Below are 21,376 nucleotides of genomic sequence, written 5' to 3' on the forward strand. Positions count from 1 at the left end.
TTGCCTGTTGGCTAGCGGCCCCAGTACCAATGAACCTTTGAATTTGCTCTGCTAGTCTGGTTGCTCCAGACTGGCCCTCGCTCCCCTGAAAAGGAGCACACGCTCGGACCTTGCTGGTCCAAATAAGAAGCAATCTCCGAATCCTGCATGGGTTGCCCTTGCCAAGGCTTGTTAGCTCTGATCCAGAAGCCGACACCGCTGACAGCGAGAGCCTTCGTGGGACAGCTCGTGTTCCTCTCCTGGACATCCTCGGTGCCCCAGAGTCCACGTGGCAGCGGAGACAAGCTTCGCAACAAGCACCTGATTGCGCCCGACATCGCCTGGTTCCTTCCTGGTCACTGGCTAGTGGCCCAGACTCTGTCCCCTCTGCTTTCAGGTACTCTAGATCTTCGATCCACCCTTGGATCACACCGGACACTACTCTTCTGGACGCCTGCAGCATCTTCATCTCCAGGCACCCCAGATCATCGTGACGAAACCCGACACGCTTTTGCACCTGTGCACCCGCTTGCTGTGGGTGAGGTAACTCTTGACCGCCGGTGCTCCTGTAGTGGTTTACACCTCTAGTGTCGAAGTCTAAAGTTTTGTCCTTCTAGTCCAGTCGGAAGACCCCTAAAACTGTAACTCGATAACTTTTACGCACCATTGACTTTGTATTGGTGCATGCGTGTGCTTTTAGCGCTGCACCCGAATCCCGCGGGCTACTCCCGTCCTAACTGCTGTTAGTCCAGTGTAGTCCCAGCGATTCCCAAGGCCCTAGGCCTTACCACTGATCGAATAGTGATACTTATACCACTTTTTTGATATATGGTTTGAGTGGCCACCGGCCTCATCCATAAACGTGCAACTTTCATAAGTTATATTGTGCTTTTGTTTAAACGCTTGTGCTTCTATACTCATAAAGAGTACAGGGGATTATTCTGAGAATAAATACATAAGCCAGTGGAGAAGTGTGGCTCAGTGGTTAGAGGCGGCAGACCCGGAAGCTGAGATCGGCCGTGGACCAGGGTTCGATTCCCTGCCTCGGCGGGTCTCGGGCTCTAAAAAATTCCACGGACTCGATAATTCTCGCTCCGGTGCCTACTCGACTCACGGGGTCACACTCTGCGACTCTGGGCAATAGCTTGCTTAATCTCCACTGCGGCGGGATGCCTGGCTTTCACCTTGTGGATACCCTGCCGGGGTATCTCACAGGGGAATACCAGGACGGGTTCCCTAAGCAAGCGCTTAGATACCGTGTCGGTGATTTGCGCTATACATGTACATATATTTTTATAATATATAACTTGTGTGGTGTCCTTTCATTTGATATTACAGGACTGCATATGGTAAAACAGCTGGCTTCACATGTCCTCTTGAGTTAAGCCTTTAGGCTGCTTAGTCCATGCTACCACTAGGATAGCTTGTCTTTTAAGGTTGACTTACAACCACTACCGTAAGGGATTGTTTGGACTGATATAAGGTGCCCCCAGAATTGGACACATCATACATCAGGCCAACTTCTCACATCTGTCCTTACTGTTCATTCGACACATGGAGTTTCCACACTGCTTGGATGCACTTACTTTTGGGGACGAGCATTTCTTTTTACCCAACAGGCTTTGAGCCAGAGCAGGGGAGAGAAAACCCCAAAAGAAGGGAAGGAGGAAGAGAAAGGCAGACAAACAGTGATAGAGTGACAAAACACGGATAAACAAGCACCTATTAGAGTGAGATAAAGAGGCAGGGAGTTAGGTCAATAATGCCAGCCACAGGCACCTGAGCAAATCTCTGGGCCCTGGGACTTATATCCTGCTTGCGAGCTTGGTGGTCCAACTGCCAGAGAATCGCATCCACCACGTCCATGCCATCTTGCTGCACGTGACAGCCCGCCATATTACGAGTTCTGTAGTCTGTACCTCAGACCTCCAGCACGGCGGTTCACCCAAAGGTCCTGTGGTGGTCTAAAATGTTTGAAGTTTGTCGGCCTTTGCCGCCAGTCTTGGGGTTTTACCGGCGAGCGTATTACGACTTTATAGTCGTACTGACGGTCTCACAGAAGTGCCCGATCACAGCAATTCACATAAAAAGTTACAAAAACACCTACGCTGGCCATTGGATGGATTTAAAAACTACACATCCGATCCGCTTTGGTGAGTGGACAAGTCATTAGTAAAACACTTTGCTGAAGTCCATGATCTACTTGATGATGAGTCACCTGACATCCTTTTCTTGACGGAAAACTGGGTCATGGCCAACACGGAGACAGAAACTGGATTGGTCCTGCCCAAAGGCTATAATATTGTGACTCTCAATAGAAGGTCATTGCTAGGAGGCATCGCTGTTCTCTTCAGAGAGGGCTAAATCTGCACTCCGATGAAAGAAGCTCTGCCAGGAAGTGAGTGTGCTTGATTTAAGATTACCTTGCATGCCAATTTTACTCTGTTGGGATTGTTGATCTACCACCCGCCTGGCCCGTCTAAAGAATTTAGAAATAAACTGACCACTGTGGCAGGCATATTAGCTATGAGATCTGGCAAGACTGCAAGATAGGCAACTTTCTCGCAGATCTGGCTGCCCTTCAGCTCACACAGCTGTACACATTCAGCGGGTCATTTACTGGATCCGGTTTTCTCTAAATTAGCTACCACTAGGGTAGATATGCCCATTCCGATGAGTTGGTCCAACCACTTTTTGGTCTTTATGACTCTCCTGGGAGTAGGGCCAACCCAGGGAGTTACTCCAAACCCAGCCTGAAAACGGTTGTGGCAAAAATTGAACATCGAACAGTTCCATGCGCTCCTCTCTATGCATACACCCACTCTGTCGAATAATCCTGAGGTGATAGCAGGTGCCCTCTCTAAATGGATCTCTTATTCCCTCGACACCCTTATTCCCGCCAGGTGGGCACAGAGCTGGAACAGACACACTAGCCCATGGTATAACAGCAACTTGGCTGCTGCCAGAAAGAACTGCAAAAGTATGGAACGGGCGTGGAGGCAGGAATATGATCCAGTTCTGAAAGGGAAATATCAGTCAGCTATTAAAGGCTACCACAAGGCCTTCCAGAGGGAGAGAGTGGCTTACTACGCAGCGGCAATTAGAGACAGTGGCAATCCATGCAAGTGCATTTTTGCATACTCAATAACCTTAAATCATTGGGGCAACCTAAATCTCCCCACCTCTCATCAAATCAGCAATGTGAGGTCCTGGCTACCTTCCTTGTTAAGAAGGTTGAGAACATTTATTGAACCTTTCCTCACCATGCAGTCAGGGGTGACCCTGCTCCTGGGCCCTCAGCTGCCCAGGCCTTTTTGGCCTTTCCAGCTCTTTCAGAAGAGGAAATGTTCACGATATGCAAGAAAATCAAACCTGCCTACCCTGCTAACCCCTTCAAGCCTGATCAATTTGTTCAATCACTGCCTTTGCACCTCTCTCCATTCTGTAAATTGATTAACATGTCCATTTCCTCGGCGGTCGTCCCTAGGGCCTGGAAATTGGCCAAGGTTGTTCCGCTAATAAAAAAGTCCACATCAAGGGCCAGATGTAGGTAAATCTCATTTACCGATTCATAAATACCGAATTTTACCGATTCGGTATTTATGAATCTGTAAATGAGATGTAGGTAAAAATTCGGTATTTTTTACGGAATCGGCAAGATTCAGTATTTACCGATTCGGTAAATACCGAATCGGTATTTGCTATTTAATCCTATGGGCCTTGAAGCCCATAGGATTCAATAGCAAATACCGATTCGGTATTTACCGAATCGGTAAAAATACCGAATTGCTAAGGGGGACAGGGTGTCACTTTGACACCCTGTTGCACCCCTGTAACTGGCGTTTGCGCCATGTGCCACACAGACATGCCCTTAGGGCATGTCTGTGTGCCACATGGCACAGGCGTACATGCACAGATGTGCATGTACACAAGAATTCGTAATTTGCCATGCAATTGTATTGCATGGTAAATACCGAATTCTAAAGGCCCTGTAGCACTGTTAGAAGTGCTACCTAAATCACAAAATACATTTTCGGTATTTTTACCGAATGGTAAATTTACCGAATCGGTAAAATTTACAGAATCAGTAAATTTACCGATTCTGTAATTTTACCATTTCGGTAAAATTACCGATTTGGTAAAATTACCGAAAATGTACGTTTTTCTAGCCCCTACATCTCCATAGCCCTTAACCGGCCGGAAACGGCCAAAAATCTGTATTTTCGTCCGTTTCCGACCGGTAAAGGGCTACCTACATCTGGCCCTAGATGATTCTAAACTAGAGAATTATTGCCCCATCTCACTTCTTCCATTTGTATCCAAGATTGCTGAAACCTATATTAACTCTATTCTTCTTACACGTTTCATTGAAGGGAACAACCTGCTTGATCCCTCACAAAACAGTTTTCACCCTCGCCACAGCACGGAGACGGCGCTCCTGGTGGTGATTGAACATCTAAGGAGCTCACTGGATGTAGGGCAGACATCCGCTCTGATATTGCTAGACTTGTGCCCGGCATTCAATACAGTGTCCCATAAGATCTTGCTGCAGCGCCTAAAGGTGGCGGGTATTGGAGGCCTAGCCTTGAGCTGGCTTGCCTCTTTCTTTTCCCGAGAGAACTTTTCAAGTATCAGTGCCCCCTTTCAGTTCCAACGTACATGTCATCCAGCAAGGGGCCCCCCAGAGCTCGGCTCTTAGCCCTACCCTATTTAACGTTTATATCCAACCTTTGGCTGCAGTGGCAAGGAGCAGAGGACAAACCGGGGTGTCATACGCAGATGACAGGCAGTTAGTCGTGGCGGTCTCCAATGATCTCTCACAGGACTATTTAAATTTAGAGAGGACCTAACAGCCATAGCAGACTGGATGGCAACCAATCTCCTCCAATTGAACGTGAGCAAATCAGAGATTCTGCTGGTTGGGAAAGATGTGGCACTATTGAGTGAGCAATGGTGGCCACCTACTTTGGTCAACCCACCTGTCCCTAAGCAGGCAGTAAAAAATCGGGGAGTCTAGGTGTATTCCGCCCTTACCTTTCAGGCCTAAACCAAAGTGGTAGCTGGGACCTGCTTTGTACTTCTACGCGGACTTAAAGCACTGCTAGTTTTTTTTTTACCCCACCACACGGCAGGTCATTGTCCAAGCCAGCAATCTTCCTTGGCTGAACTATGCCAGTGCACTCAATCTGGGGATGAACAAAGCTGAGATTCTCCACCTTCAAAGCGTGCAAAATGCAACTGCTCAGACATTACTTGGTCTGCCGAGAAGATGATCCAAAACCAGTGCCATTCATTGATTGCACAAGTTGCCAGTGGCAAAACGCATTGAGTTTAAAACCCTTTGCATAGCTCACAGAATTCTAAATTGGCAGGTCCCGGATATTTTGGCGAATCTCCTTACACCCTATGTTCCCAATCAGTGCTTATGTTCAAGAGATCAACACATGGCTGTTGTCCCTAGAAAGGTCCAAGCAGGAGGATGCTCTTTCCGCGCCCTAGTCGCTAAACTTTGGAATTCTCTTCCCATGGGCATTAGGAGAATCTGCAATCATGCCCAATTCAGCAAAGCCATTAAAACCTATCTCTTCCCTGCCTGAGGTGCCTGGGTGCTTGCTACACGGTCTTCTTAGCGGTTCTGCAGCAATAGTGCAGAGACGCCCCTTTGCTGGGGCAGCTGTGCATTTTACAAATCTGCTAACATAGCAACATAACAATACACACTAGAAAACACACCCTATCCTTGATCAGTATCCTTTGCTTCTAAACTGCATCACAGCAAGACAGACAGTCATTCGCTGCACTTTTTAGATAAGGCCCCCCTTTATTCATCTTCCCATTTAGCAATCTCCACTACCTTTAATTTGTTTAGTTTTTTTGTACTGTTTTGCCACATCCCCTGTCTGTATTTCTACCTTAACCCCTCTCACACTTTATTTGCTATTTTTTATCACAATGGCCTCCCTAAAAAAACTACCTTCACTGAGCAACAGTTGACAGCCATGGTAAACCTAAGTCCAGCAGACTCGTCACACTCAGCAGAAATGTGGGACAGGATAGTCAACAGTGTGAATGCCGTTGGTACCACCCTGTGCACATAGGGAGACACCAGGAAGAGGTGGAACAAACTCAGGCACAAGGTGCATGGCAAGTACACCGGCCACCACCTGGAGGCTCAGAGGACTGGTGGTGGCACTCCCAGAGCACTATTACAACTCATGCCCTGGGAGAAGGTCTTGGCCATTCTGCATACAGAGGGCTTCTGAGGAATACCTGGGGGGACTGGACTCTGGTAAGTTACACATCATGAATTTACACATTATCACAATGTCCTGCTTGCCAACTCCAAACAAGATGCTAGCCTCCTTCTGCCCCTTCTCACTCTTTGGCAATCTTACTCTTGATCTACACTAGTCATGACACTTACCATTTCTCAAGTGTTGCTAAGTTGAAACAGAAAAGGTGCCCTAACTACCATGAGGCCTTGTCACTCCAACTGCAAACAAAATACTAGACTGGTTGTGTCCCCACTCACTTGTCGGCCATCTTACTCCTAATCTACACTAGTCATGCTGATTACCATTTCTCAAGTGTTTCTAAGTAGAGATAGAAAAGGTACCCCAACTACCATGAGGCCTTGTCACTCCAACTATTCTATTCAAGATGTCTTGTATAGTGCACAGCTATCTAGAAGAGCCTTTCAGCACTGAGACAAACACACCTGCAGGCCTTGGCCATTCCTGTCAGAATTAGAATAGATGGGTCTTTAGAAATGTCCTTAAACAGATTTCTGACTGGGCCCATCTAAGATTGGCAGGGAGGGCGTTCTGCAATTTAGTGGTCAGTAAGGCAAACGGAAGACCTCCACACCTATCTTTTTTTACCTTGAGAACGGACAGGAGAAAGAAATTCTCAGAATGTAGTGATCACTTGGACATGTAAGGGCAGGAACGTTTTGGAATCAGGAGGAGGCCTTTACCTTGCATAGCTCCATGGGCCATATATATATAGAACTTTGAAATGTATCAGCTTTTGTATTGGAAGTCAATGCAACACTGTCAATACTGGGGCTGCTGAATGGTGTTTGGGGAGCTTATAAAGTGAACATGCTGTAGTATTTTGAATGATTTGTAAGTGTTTTTGGACATATTGAGGACGTTCCCTAAATAAGGAGTTGCCATGGTCAAGCCAGGAATTAATTAGTCCCTATACGATCATCCTTTTGTTAGAGGGTGGTGGCCATTGCATTACTTTTCTGAGTGTTAGCATTAGTCTGAAACACATTGTGGAGAGTTTTTTGGCTTGGGTTTTCATGGTCAGCTTACTGTCCACCAAAAACCAAGGCTTTTTACTGCAGTAGAGGGGACTGGTCACTCCCCAAGGCATTGACACCGATCTGTTTGAGGCTGCTGTCCGACATCCATTTTCTTACTTCTTTGAGACAGGTATTTAGGTCCCTGGATGCCAGCTGCAAATCAGGGGTAATCACAATGATCAATTGAGCATCATTGTTATATAATGTCAGATCTAAGCCATAGGCCCGTACTATTCTTGCCAGCGGGACTGACGAGTAGGTGTTGACTCTCCCAGGCTGCTTAACCTTTCTGTAAGATTACTTTGGGGAGATTGGCTCACCCCTAATGGAGATTTTCTCCCGCCATTAATTTACTTTGGCAGATGATGACAAGCTCTTGTATTACCCTTACCTTGGAATCATGTTAATTCCACCGCATCTGCAGTGCGGACCTCCCACACCCAGGAGCTGTGAGCTGAACTACAAATCTACGGGCACCTTTGAAAAGGTTGTCTCCTACCTCCCCTGTCCTGAGGAAGACCCACGAGCTGAGGATGTAGTTACCTTCTATGCTTTTAAGTAGGGTCGAAACATCGACTCTCATCCCCAAGTGGGCCTGCTCCACATGCCACCACTATCCCGTCCAGCCTACAGTTGATACCTCTCTGTTCTATTGGAAATTATCAATAACAACTATAAAAATGATTGATGGTTGACAGGCCATGACTAACTTAATGGTACTTGATGGTACTTAAAACCAGTTTTTGTTTGTAATGATTGTAATTATTCTTCATTTTGAATTATCTTTACTCTGCCATTTTCCCCTTTTTTTCACCTTATCTATTGCACGCATGAGCACTACTTTTTCAAGCCCCTTCCTTTGGAGCAACATTTTAACTATTACTGAGCATGGTAATGTACTTACCGATTTAATACGTGTCTGTGAATAAAAACAGATATCTCCTTAAAGAGTCAATAGTTGCCAATGTCGTTCTTTATGCCTGGTGCACATTTGAGGAATTTATTTGTATTTGATACTTTTTGCTGATTGTATGCGTGCCTAAAGTGGATCTCAAATCGTAATAAAAATGTGACTTCATTGCGTGGTAAATAAGTCTAGGACCCACTGTTTTCTATACCAGCGGGAGGGCATAGTCATTGAAGAGAGTTGGTTTTAATAAAGAGCCCTGTGGAACTCCACATTCGATAGAATAGGTGGCTGAGAGGCAGGGAACTGAACATCATGAACCTGACAGGTACTATCATTCAAAAAAGCTTTGAGCCATTTAAGGGCAGCACCTGAAATAGCAAACTTTTTCTAGTATTTGGGTCAGGATACATCGTGAAACAGTATTGAAAGTAGCTCTGAGGTCTAGCATGATCATGAAATCAGTGCCACCTCGATACAAGATGGCCCGAACCTCTTCAGTAGCCACTAACAATGTGACCTCGGTGCTATTTCCTGGCCTGAATCCTGTCTAAGAAGGATGGGGGATGGAATGATTTTCCAGTAAAGTACAGTCAATGTTCATCACAAATGCACATCTGAAAAATGTGCTTGATAGTTTGCTGGGCACTCACACTTTTGTTGGCCTGAGTTATGCCATAACTATAGAGTGCACCTAATATATGTCAGCTATGAAAGACACACTGCTCATTTCAAATATCAGGTGACCACTTGACTATAGATTCCTAACAAGATGATCAATGCCACTTATACAACCAACGAGCCTGCTTGTCTGAATTCGATGCCTTGGACTCAACAAATACACATGATATGACAACACCCCCCTCCCCCTCCCCCTTTTTTCTCTCAAGCATCCAAATTGTGCTTACTTTTTCGTAAAGACGCACCAACCCGCGGTTCATGTGACGCTCTAGCTCTTCACATACGGGTCCTTCCGTATTGGAGTACTTAACTACTTCCGGGTCGGCACCACGTGTCCGTACCCGGAACCTTCACGCAGGAGTACACGTCCTGCCGGCTATCGCCTAAGAAACGGGTAAGCCTATGCTCTGTACTTTGCACCCCATCGATCATTAACATGGTCCGATCCCTCTTCCTCTCTGTGCTACTACCATACCTACGTTGGGTCCAGGAGCGTGCTTTCTGACGCTCTGGTTCAACTTTTTGTTCTCTACAGATCTTTATCCGGAAAGTGACTGCATTATCCGCTGTCACCAACACGGATCCTACTTTTCCTCGCCATCTACCGACTTTAAGTGTATGCTCTCCACCCATTGGTGACATCGACGACGCACAGACGTCCTGAGCACTTTTTACAAGTCGTAAAGGTGAGATTGCATTAACGATGTTATATTACCAGTAGTGTGCACCTCTAGCGCATTAACAATGTTATTTTGAGGGTGCACCTCCAGTGCCCCCATCCCCCCGTCTCCACCTTTTTCTGTCACACGCTCTTAGCTGATACCACCAGACGATGCATTACAAACTCGTTACTTTATTTTTGCCCCTATACAGCCATATTTGATGCACGAACCTTTTAAGAAACTGGAGCCATACCTAAGTTCCACGTTTAGAGTGAACCTGGTCTCGAGCGGAGGCCGGGTCGGAATTATCACCGGCTAAGCGGTGAGTCCTTGTTGTTGTATACTCTTTCTTGTCAGTGTTATCCCTCCCTAACACTTCTTTTACGACTAGTTTTAAGTGCTGTATGTCGTCCCCACCATTGTTATTGGTTTTTTATACGGTTTTTGCCCCTTTTGTCTCCTTCTCCTGGGTCCTGTTACAGACCTGTGGTTCTATTTCTTCGCGCTACAGGTAGGAAGCGCACCCCTCATCCCTTCGCGTTCACCTTTTTCTAATAGTTTTTTACACATTATATTTTTAAACTTCATCGTTTGGCACATATAGACTTCACGTATATTCCCTTTACCTATGATTACTGCTCAGCACTACCGTGTCATCCTCCGCTCACCATAGAGTCACGGGATATACACCCTCACCGTCGTTTCACAGCCTTATAGATCACATCACAGACGAGACCAACTAGCACCACTCGTCTCCGTGCTTCACCTTCTGGACAATCCCTGGGGACGATATCCCTATTATTGTCTCACCTTTTTGGCACAGTGTGCTTCCACTATTTAAATCCACCGTCTCTATCTTGTGATCTACACCTGCACTTGCATGTGCACCATAAAACTATGGCACACGAGCCACCAGCTATTGGTTTTGAGTAAAACATCGTGTGGACATCTCATTTCATTTCATTTTATTTATGTATTTTGTATCCTCCCCAGCCCTGATGAGTCGTACAAGCACTGTTACCGCTTGACGACGAAACACGTGTCGGCTGGCCATCCTTACATTAAAAGAGGAATACCGTCACCATCGTTGTCCTTTTCTACGTTTGTTGATACTTGGACGTACTATGTCCATTGGGACATCTTAACTGTACTGTTTATTATTGGTGTGCATTAGGTCTTTGTTTTTGCCTTTGTATGTTGTGTGCTTTGCATACACCTGGAGGGGTTTAGGGTTTTTCTTCCCCTCACCTTCCTGCACCCAGACCCATTAGCATCTTACACTACCGTGTGCTGTGCGCCTAGCATTTCCCTAACCTTTAAAACCCCAGTTCTCTTTAGGCTTTGTAACATTGTGTGTGTAGCTGAGTGTTGGAGATGTTACATCTATCCCCAAACCCCAAAAACATGTAGGGTCATAACAAATAAGCTTATGAAATTAGATATATAGATTTAACGTCAACCAATGTCTAGTAACCAAATACAACTCTGTACACATTGCTAACTGAAGTAACAATGAATTACTCTTTAGCCCTTCTAGCTCCCCAATCAACTAGGCACAAACTACTTTGATGTACATACCTCAATTTGACCATTGATCATGTATTTTTATTTCTCAACAGGTGAATCCACCATTGCATCTGAGTAGAGGCAGGAAAGCCACCAGAGCCTCTCTCCAACTCAAGAACAAAATGAAGCCCTCAGTGATTACAATACTCCTGAAGCGGTGGAAATCCACAACCATCCTGGCCCATCTGGTCAGCCTGGGAAGATGCCTCTAGTCGGGATCACTGTTCCCACACCTCTCATCATAATGACAACAACAAAGATAATCGCTGGAACCACAACCAGTGCACCTATCACTGTTCATAACATCCATTACCCACCTGTCATTGTCTCTCAGACAGCCGCCACCACCTCCCCAGTCAGTGAAGAGCCATGACGCAGTGGGGGGGGAGGTACAGTCAGTGCCTAGGGCACAGGGCAGTGGGGCTAGCCATCCTGGGAGGGTAAATGCGGGCCCGAGGAGGAGCCCACTGAGGGTACGAACACCCAGGCTGCCATCACACAAGTCCTGGGACTATACCAGTACTCCCACAGTGTGTTGGAGCAGGTCGTAACAGAGATGTGGGAAATGAAAGAGCTGCACGATGGCATATACTGGAGGTTGCAAGGATACAGGTGGAGGTGGATGGCCTAAGCACTTAGGTGTCTGGGGTACGCACCAAGGTGGACAGGGTCCGTAAAGAGGTGGCCGGCCTCCATTCTGATGTGGCCTCTCTGGTAGGACTGCTGCAGGACATTAAAATAACCCTCTGCAGGGCTTTTCCTTCGTCATCTAATCCTTCCTGTTGCCTAGTACATCCACAACATTTACATCTACTGCAGCCACAGGAAGGGTGGCCCTAACAGAGGAGGATACCCCTGCAAGAGCCTCAGGTCCAGCAGCTCAAGATCCCCCCTCTGTCAGAAAGAGGGGACATCCATGTAAGGATTCAGGAGCAAACAATGTCAAGAAACTGGGCCTGATTGGAGTTTGCAGAGTTCCACATAAAGAGACCAAAAAAATCTGCTGCACTAGGCCGAGTTCCGCAAGCAGCAGAGTGCACTAGGTCACGCTGTTCGCACTGATTTTTAGCACCAGATGTTGTCCTGCACTGGAAAATAAGCATGAACAACACCATGCACAGTGTAAGAGGACGCTGCTCTTTCTACCGCTCGAGAAGATTTTCTACTTTAGTGGCAGCTTCCTCAATGCAAATTGACGGTTTCGCAACGTGAGCAGTCGGAACCATCCATGACCACCCGCATTGAGCAATCTCGCTGGGAGGTGGTTTAGCGTCAGATTTTCCTTGCTTCCCAACTGAACATTGGTGAGCACGAGCGAGGAAAGCAGCTGAGTTTTTCGGAACTCCACGTGCTCCGCAGACGTGGGGAAACCCAATATACCCTTGGAGGATTGGGCAGAGTTAACAATATCAAGTAAAGTTGCCTACAAGGGATTTTGTTTGAACGAAAAACTCCTATTCTGACAATTACACAGATTCAATACCATTATATTCTGTGAATCTCTATGTATTTATCATAGATTTAAGCATTAATGCACAAGAAATTAAATCAAGAAACAACCCAAAAAAGCAAACACGGGGATATCTTTTGAAAAATATATTATCTTTTGTAAAGTCAAAATATTTATTTGCATGACAAAATGTGTACAAACAAGTACTTCGGATGAAGTCTGTATGTATTCTAACTAAGAAGGATTGTGTCCCATGGACTAAATGTTGAGAGACTGACCTTTGAAATTGGAAGTGAATATCAGACTTTTAGCATATCTCTCTAATTATCAGACTGAGAGGTCTAAGATGAGAATTTTATTAAGGATTGGTAGAATGGTACCCAATCCCTAAAAAAGCTGTTTATTACAGTTCACATGGGTTATCTTTGACTACTGTATTTATACATGAATGGTATGACACAAAGATAATAATGTACATTGTGTTCTCCTAGGGGTCATTATTATAATGCAGACTCTTCCGTCCTGAAGATGGTCTAAAGGATTTGCTCGATATAAGACCGGAACTTCGACTGTACAATCCAACTCCCTATGTATTAATGTACAATTAGTGACTGTATTTTGTAGTGGAATGTTTGGTCACTTCTTTGATTTTATTAGGAGAGGATTTTTACTCATGAAAATGAGGTGGAAATAAGATGTACCCTTTTTCATTTGTATGCATTTGATATCAACGGTAGAGTTGAATGTAACCTATAAATCTTGAAAATTACAAAAGATAATATATTTTCCAAAAGCTATTCCTGTGTTTGCTTTTTTGTTGTTTCTTGATTTAATTTCTTGTGCATTATGCTTAAATCTATGATAAATACATGGAGGTTCACAGAATTTAATGGTATTGAATCTGTGTAATTGTCAGAATAGGAGTTTTTCGTTCGAACAAAATCCCTTTTAGGCAACTTTACTTAATATTACTGAAGAAATACAGCACTGCCAGGAAGAAAGGTCTGTTCTAATGTCCTCCTGTGTCTCTGGGCAACACATTCACCTTGTTGACTTTCTGGCCTACATTTCCATTTCTGATGGGAGGAGTATATTGGATTTTGGACTCCCGGAATAATGGACTCTACTCCAATGTTTTTGACCACCATGACTGAATCTCTCACTTTGTTAATATTATTTTTTTTACAGTGATTAAGTTTCAGTTGATTAATTTGGTTCGTTCACTCAATAAAAAAAATCAAGTCACCTAAGCATTATCTCCTGTTCTCATTCTCACATATGACAATGTGAAAGTGTAACCATGTGAACTTTGCTGTGCCAAAATTAGGGACTAAATTAAGCATGGATATGTTGTATTTAAAAAAATGAAACTACCATGTCACAACAGGGCATATATATGAGCGTCTGAGCTTAAAACATCTTTATTACATTTGTCGATTCGTAGGGTGATGATGTCTGACACATATACAAAAATGATATGGCTCAGTGATCCAGGGCCAATGATTGCATCATCTCTTGCAGACTTAAAGAACGTGGTAGGAGGGGACACATCAGCAACATCCCACACAACAGCCAATGACAAATTTGGTCTACATCGTCACCTTCAGGCATGTTGACAACCTCAAAAAAGGCATACTACATCAAATAAATTAGTACACAGACACATGTCAGTACCACAGTTTCTGACCACAGGGTCTTTTGAATTCAGTGTAATTACATCAAGTGTAATGTCACAAACAAATGTCAAGGATGTGGTACAAGCTCTTTGAGCCAACAATGAGGAACACAGAAACACCTACATCCAGTTTGTAGACAATGATGAATCAGACAATGTGAAGGGAGGGTAGCATGATGTGACCACAAAACTACAATCTGTACGATCATGTGATAGCATACATTTAGCATTATGACCAACGTACAACAAGAAATAGGTACAATGGAAGCAAGGTAACTTTGGCTTTGTACATCAAAACTCTGTGATACACTTTCCCAGGGACAATCCACTTGTTATGACTGAACAGCAACATATACCTGCTGATTTCACAACTCTGAAATGTCCAAATAAAGATGACATGGTGAAGCTACCTAAAGCACACCAACAGAGAGAGATTTGCTTTGCAAAAATACATAGGACACACTTTACATTGTCAAGCTGTATAGATAACAGTCCTAAACAACATTTACATCTGAATAACGTGACACTACTAAAACGCAAGGCTTTCCAAAGACGTTTCCAGACCTACATAGTCCCAGTTACTAGCTTCAAAATCAGCCTAAGGTCACCACTACAAGATTGCCTAGATTGTTCATTCATCATATCTCACACCATACTTACACTCAGAAGAAGTTGGTCCATATGAGATCCTAATAAAAATCTGCTCCCTCCTCTCCACTACAATCAACATCTTCATTTGCCATTCTAAGTCTCTCCACCTGCGGGCCTTCGTCATCACCTGCATCCTCTGCGATGTAAGGGATGTTCTGCCGCACGGCAATGTTGTGGAAGATGCATCAGGCCAAAGTGATCTGACATACCTTCCTGGGTAAGTAGGGGAGGGCTCCCCAGGCATCTGAATCTCAGAGGCCCAAAAGCCCGCTCCACTGGCTGCTGTGTTCTTACATGGGCCTCACTGAAGCAGACTTCCCCTGGTGTTGTAGGATTCCTCAGTGGGGCCAACAACCATGGCAGGTTTGGATAAGCTGAATCTCGTAGATGGGAAATAGATAGAAGGGCAGCATGTAATAACACACAATCAGATCATATTAACTCACTTTTCCAAAAGCAGAGCTTAAATACATCACACTTACCTACAAGCCAGGCCGTCTTGAGAAGGAGTTGTGACATCAGCTGTGGTATGGTGCTGTTCCTCGGTACAAAGCCATCATGTGCAGATCCTGGTAAGTGGGCACAGACACTAAACAGACAACTTGCACATTGATAGAATGGAATTGCTTCCTGTTCCAGTAGACTTGCTCACTATTGTGTGGTGGTACTAAGCCAATATGGGGCCATCAATCGATCCCATTAAATGTGGGATACGACCAAAACCACAGAAATCCATCTTCACAGTGTCTAAATCCTGGTGTGTGGGAAACTGAAAGTAGCTGCGCACCCATTTCAACATTGCTGTAAGCACCTGTGTGAGGACAAGACTAAACATCGGTCATGATATTCCACCTGAAAGAGCAATAGTGAACAGAAATGAGCCAGTTGCCTAGAAACCACAAAACAGACATTAGTTTAACTAGTGGTAGTATTGATTTAGTGTTATTGATGTGAGGTAGGAGGTCAGGCTCCAACTGATGACTGAGATCCAGATTGTCCGACAATTCAATCTGAACTGTATTATGTACCGCTCTTGCATGGTGTGTAGGTCTGGGAATGGGCAGAACAGTGGCGGCTGGCATCTCCTCTCTCTCCCAGGGTACCTGTGTGAAAATTAAATGCAAAATGAATATTGGTCTCTGTTTGCAAACTGACATATATGTGACTTCTACGGCCAAAGTCATGTGTTTGTACATTATGCATCAGGAAGCACTACACATGTGGCTTCATGACTGTACAATCTGACTCGTACTGCAGTCATTCACAAACAGGTATACATAGGGCTGTCACATGAGTGTGCACACCATTAAATCAAAGTAAAGACAAAGCACTTTAGTGAGGCGTACATGACATGTATAATCAGATAACGCGTTGCACATAGCGTAGTGCACATTGTACATATGTGCATCGTTATGCACTACACAGATGAAGTGTTGTTGTGCAGGACATGACATGAGAATTTAGCTTTTCAACTCTCAAGGTCTCAGCACAAAAAATCTCAGCGCTTCGTACATCATCTCCTTGTACTTGCTTTGGTCGTCCTAAGTTGGCAGGGTATGCCCATACATGGGTCCCTTGCTCACTTTGCCACTGGATTCAAGCTAGCCTGGTTGATGAGGGGTGTTACCAAGAAACCAGTCCCAGGATGCTTGTTTATGGTCTAGGGAGGAGGCAGCTTGGCAGTTCGGGCTGGACTCTTCCCACGAAGTACAGGGCCAAGCCTGAGTTGCATATGGCTGGGTCTGCGCTGGGGTGGCTGAGTGAGCTAAAGAACGATGATGGATTCAAATCAGATCTGTGACTGGGGGTGAGTGTCTGAAAATTTTCAGCGCCCCGTTCATCATCTCCTTGTGTTTGCTTTGCTTGCCATAAGTTGGCAGGGTATACCCAGACGTGGGTCCCTTGCTCACTTTGCCACTGGATTCAAGCTAGCCTGACTGAAGAGAGGTGTTATCCCGAAACCGGTCCCAGGATACTTGTTTCCGGTCCATGGAAGACCTGGCTTGGCAGTTCAGGCTGGACTGTTCCCATGAGGAACAGGGTCAAGACTGATTTGAATATGGTTGAGTCTGAACTGGGGTAGCAAAGTGAGCTAAAGAATGATGATGGATACAACCCAGATCTGTGACTGAGGGTAAGTGTTTGAAAAGTTTCAGTACTCCGTCCATTATCTCAATGTGTTTGCTTTGTTCACCCTAAGTTGGCAGGGTATGCCCAGACGTGGGTCCCTTGCTCACTTTGCCACTGGATTCAAGCTAGCCTGGCTGATGAGGGGTGTTATCCGGAAACCGGTCCCAGGATACTTGTTTCTGGTCAAGAGATGACCTGGCTTGGCTGTTCGGGCTAGAAGGTTCACATGAGGCACAGGGTCGAAACTGATTTGCATATGGCTGGGTCTGAAATGGGGTGGCGAAGTGAGCTAAAGAACAATTATGAATTCAACCCAGCTCTATGACTGGGGGTGAGTTTCTGAAAAGTGTCAGCGCTCTGTTCATCATCTCTACGTGTTTGCTTTCCTCGCCCTACGTTGGCAGGGTATGCCCAGATGTGGGTCCCTTCCTCACTTTGCCACTGGATTCAAGCTATCCTGGCTGATAAGGGGTGTTACCTCAACATCGGTCCCAGGATGCTTGTTTCGCGTCCTGGGAAGACCTGGCTTGACAATTTGTGCTGGTTCTGTTCCCATGAGGCACAGGGTCAAGAATGATTTGCATATGGCTGGGTATGAACTGGGGTGGCGAAGAGAGCAAAAGAACGATGAGGGATTCAATCCAGATCTGTGACTGGGGGTGTATGTATGAAAATTTTCATCGCTCAGTTCATCATCTCCTTGTGTTTGCTCTGTCTTGCATATCCACTGAAGTGTCCTCATCTTTTGCATCTATCCAAGTCAATGCCCATTTCAAACTAAAACATTTGAAAGCCATCACCTGGAAAGTTCAGTCCCTGGGAGTTTATCACCAGCACAGTGTCCACTGCAAGAAGAAGTGGGAACACCTGAGATGCTGGACCAGGAACATCACAGAAGTCCAGCTGTGGAAGTCCTCCCAGCATTGTAAGGGCGTGTGCTGGACCCTGACTCCCCTAATGGTCCACATCCAGGCAGTAGCCTAACTGGTGCTTGATGGGAAGTTGAAGGCCCAACAGCAGCTAGGAGGGGGTAAGTATTTTCCTGGCTAATCTAAGTCTTGTCTATCCATCAATTAATTGTTACAGGCACATACAACAACATCAAACTGGACCTTGACTGATGCTAAACTATATAGATATAACCATATATTGCATGTGTAGGCATGGGTGGCATTGGTAACATATCCATATTGTACTTTCATATGCAGAAGTGTTCACTACAAGATCGATCACTCTACATAGTCTACTATATTCCTCCTGGAGCTAAAATGGACGCATTAGTGATAGAAATCTTTGAGGGTCTCGAAAAGGTGGTAGACGATCATGAGTTCCCGTCTATTTTCCTAACAGGAGACGTCAACAGGCAAATATCTAACAACCTATTAGAAATATGGGAGTCTGGCGAAAAAGAAGAAGCTCTGGCAATACCTATCACACAATTTCCTATCGCAAACAAAGCTGATAAAAGAGGGAAAATCCTACTATCGACACTTCCGATCCTGAACGGAGTAACATTAAATGGCAATACAGAAGGAGACATTCCGGCTTCCTATACAAGAAAAGGTAGCCATAATACCTCAGTTCTTGACTACATGATTTATAGTCTAGATCTATTTGGATCAACCCTACAATTAAACATCAAGTTTGAGACAGGAAGTGATCATGTAATAAAACACTTAACAACAGATTTTAAGACTAAAACCAACATCTCCGGTGTACCTCGTGGATTTACAAAGTACAGTACTGGTAAACCAAGTCCAGGGGCAGCTATCATGGAATCTTAGAATATTCAACATAATCATGCAAATAATTGAGAAGCCAAAACCACTACGAACTATTCATTCAACAAACCCAATAATAATCGTTGAGGCTGTGGTCAATAAACTGGTACAACTGCTGCAGGAAAATTCAAATCACCGAACGACAAAAATTCCAAAAAACAAAAGACGGAACACAAATATGAAGGCAACGGAATTAAACATACTAATAAGGTGCACAATTTTTTCAATTCTCTGAAATAAGAAAGCACAAAATCAACAAATTAAAAAATCGTTGCAGAAGAGATAAAGAAAAAAACAAAAAAAGACACAGGACAAAAAATGGGTGGACCTTCAGATAACAGCAAAACAAAACGATAAACATTCCTACTGGAAAATAAAATCCATAGAAATGGGTACAAAAAATTAACTTCAAGCAAATCTAGTACCGCTATCAGAAAGGGAAATATATATAACCAACTTACACAAAACAAATGAAAAGATTGAAGTAAGACTCTAACACAAAGCAAGAGAGGAAAAGAAAAAAGTACATATAATGAGGCTCCATCTTTTTTTCAAATTGAATATTACATAAAAAAGGCAAGATCGTCGGCATCAATGGGACCTGACCACATTCCTAATAAGGTCCTAAAAAACAAACCTAAAGAGTGGAGCATGATTCTAGCTCGCCTTTTCTTCTACATATTCGGAACAGGGGCAATCCCAAAGTCCTGGAAGGGGAGCATCGTTATTCCAATCCACAAGAAGGGTTCCATGCTGCTGCCCTGCAATTATCGGCAGATAGCTCTCCTGGATGCTACTGGGAAGATATTTGCGGCAGCTGTTTTAGACCATCTCAAAGAGTGGGTATTTTCAACTGGTTCTATACTAGTTAATCAAGCTGGGTTCAGATCAAAACACTTGGATATAGACAATATCACAGTACTGCAAACAATAATGTCAAAATATGTCATCAATAAGTCAGAGGTAGTGTATGCAGTCTTTGTCGACTTTACAACTGCATTTGACAGGGTAGACTGAGATAAGCTTTGGAAAAAAATCCCAAAAATGGGAATCCCAGATAAGCACCTCCATTTAATATTAGAATTGTACTCTGGGACATGGTGTCAAGTCCAAATGGGGAGGAAGAAGGGTCTCACCCGCCCAATACCTACACCTAACGGCCTGCGGCAAGGGTGCCTCCTTGCTCCCTTACTGTTCTCTTTATACCTCAGTGACTTGCCGGAAAGACTCAATCAGGTTAATAATTTCCAACCTAAAAATGCAGTTTATAAAATGCATTCTATGATGTATACAGACGATGTAGTAATCTTGGATCTGACTCCATTCGGCCTTCAAAGAAATCTGCAGGCACTCACTAAATATACAGAAGAAAACTATTTAATACCTAATGTCACTAAAACAAAAATCGTCCCGTTTACAGGAAGGAAGAGTTACGTCAAATACAACTGGTCTTTAGAAGGGAAACTGCTGGTAATTGTAAAAGAATATACATATCTTGGGAGAATTTGTATTCAATCTATGCAAAATCGGCCTCACTTGCAAAATATGGGCTGAAAAGCCAATGTCCATCTAAGGGCTCTCCAACGACTTTACTCCTTCACTGGGCAAAGACACTTCTCTTCTCTTCTACAAGTACATAGCTCAAAGATTCCCTCTGTACTGTCATATGCAATAGAATATACTCCAATGAATCAGTGGACACAATTTGACCTGAAAGAAGGAGAAGTCCTCCGGAAACTGACCAAGATATCACAAGCTGTGCCGGTACAATCTCTTCGTCTCGAATTATCATTAGTCAGCTCTTTTGCAAGAGGGATCACTAACATAATAGGATGGGCATACAATTTGGTTCACGTGGATCAAGAAAATCTATGATCCTTGCTAAAAATTGAGACATTTGAGCAAGAATCGCCAAAGTATGTATATTCTGTAAAAATGTATCTATCGCTTTTAAATTAACAAACGTTACTCTTGACATGTTGAAATCTTGGACACCAGCACATCTGAAACTTTTTTTAAAATATATAACACCAAGGCTAAGCATGAATCTTGATATCCAACATTGCTCCGAATGTACAAACAATATGAGAAAAAGCAACAGCATATCTTTTTTAACTTAAATCACGGAGTCCGGCAAAGTATTATATTACTCCATCTCGGGATTCTTCCTCTGAATTCATTTACTTTTAAGTGGTATCCAAAAGGAAATGGGTCTACACTCTGTGATTTATGTAAAGGTGGGATGGAAGAATTTAAACACGTATTATTTGTTTGCTTCTACTGTTGTAGAAGCTAGAAAGAGATTCTTAAAACCAAACAGAACACATTGCAAAATTAACTCTGTTCAGAATTTGATTTCTTTCTGCAAGGCACCACCTAATGAATTTGTGTGTGTTAATATGTATACAATTTTAAAATCATTTTTACATTTGTATTAGAAAGACAAATTTATTTCCAAAATGTATTTTAATCGTCAAGTATTTGTTGTTCTCAGATGAGAACTAAATCAAATACGCTTGAAACGTGTGTGGAAACATAGTATGACATCTGTGTCCATCTGAATTGAATGTGTTAGCCAAGGT

This window comes from Lissotriton helveticus, chromosome 10 (assembly GCF_964261635.1).
Source record: "Lissotriton helveticus chromosome 10, aLisHel1.1, whole genome shotgun sequence".
NCBI lineage: Eukaryota > Metazoa > Chordata > Amphibia > Caudata > Salamandridae > Lissotriton > Lissotriton helveticus.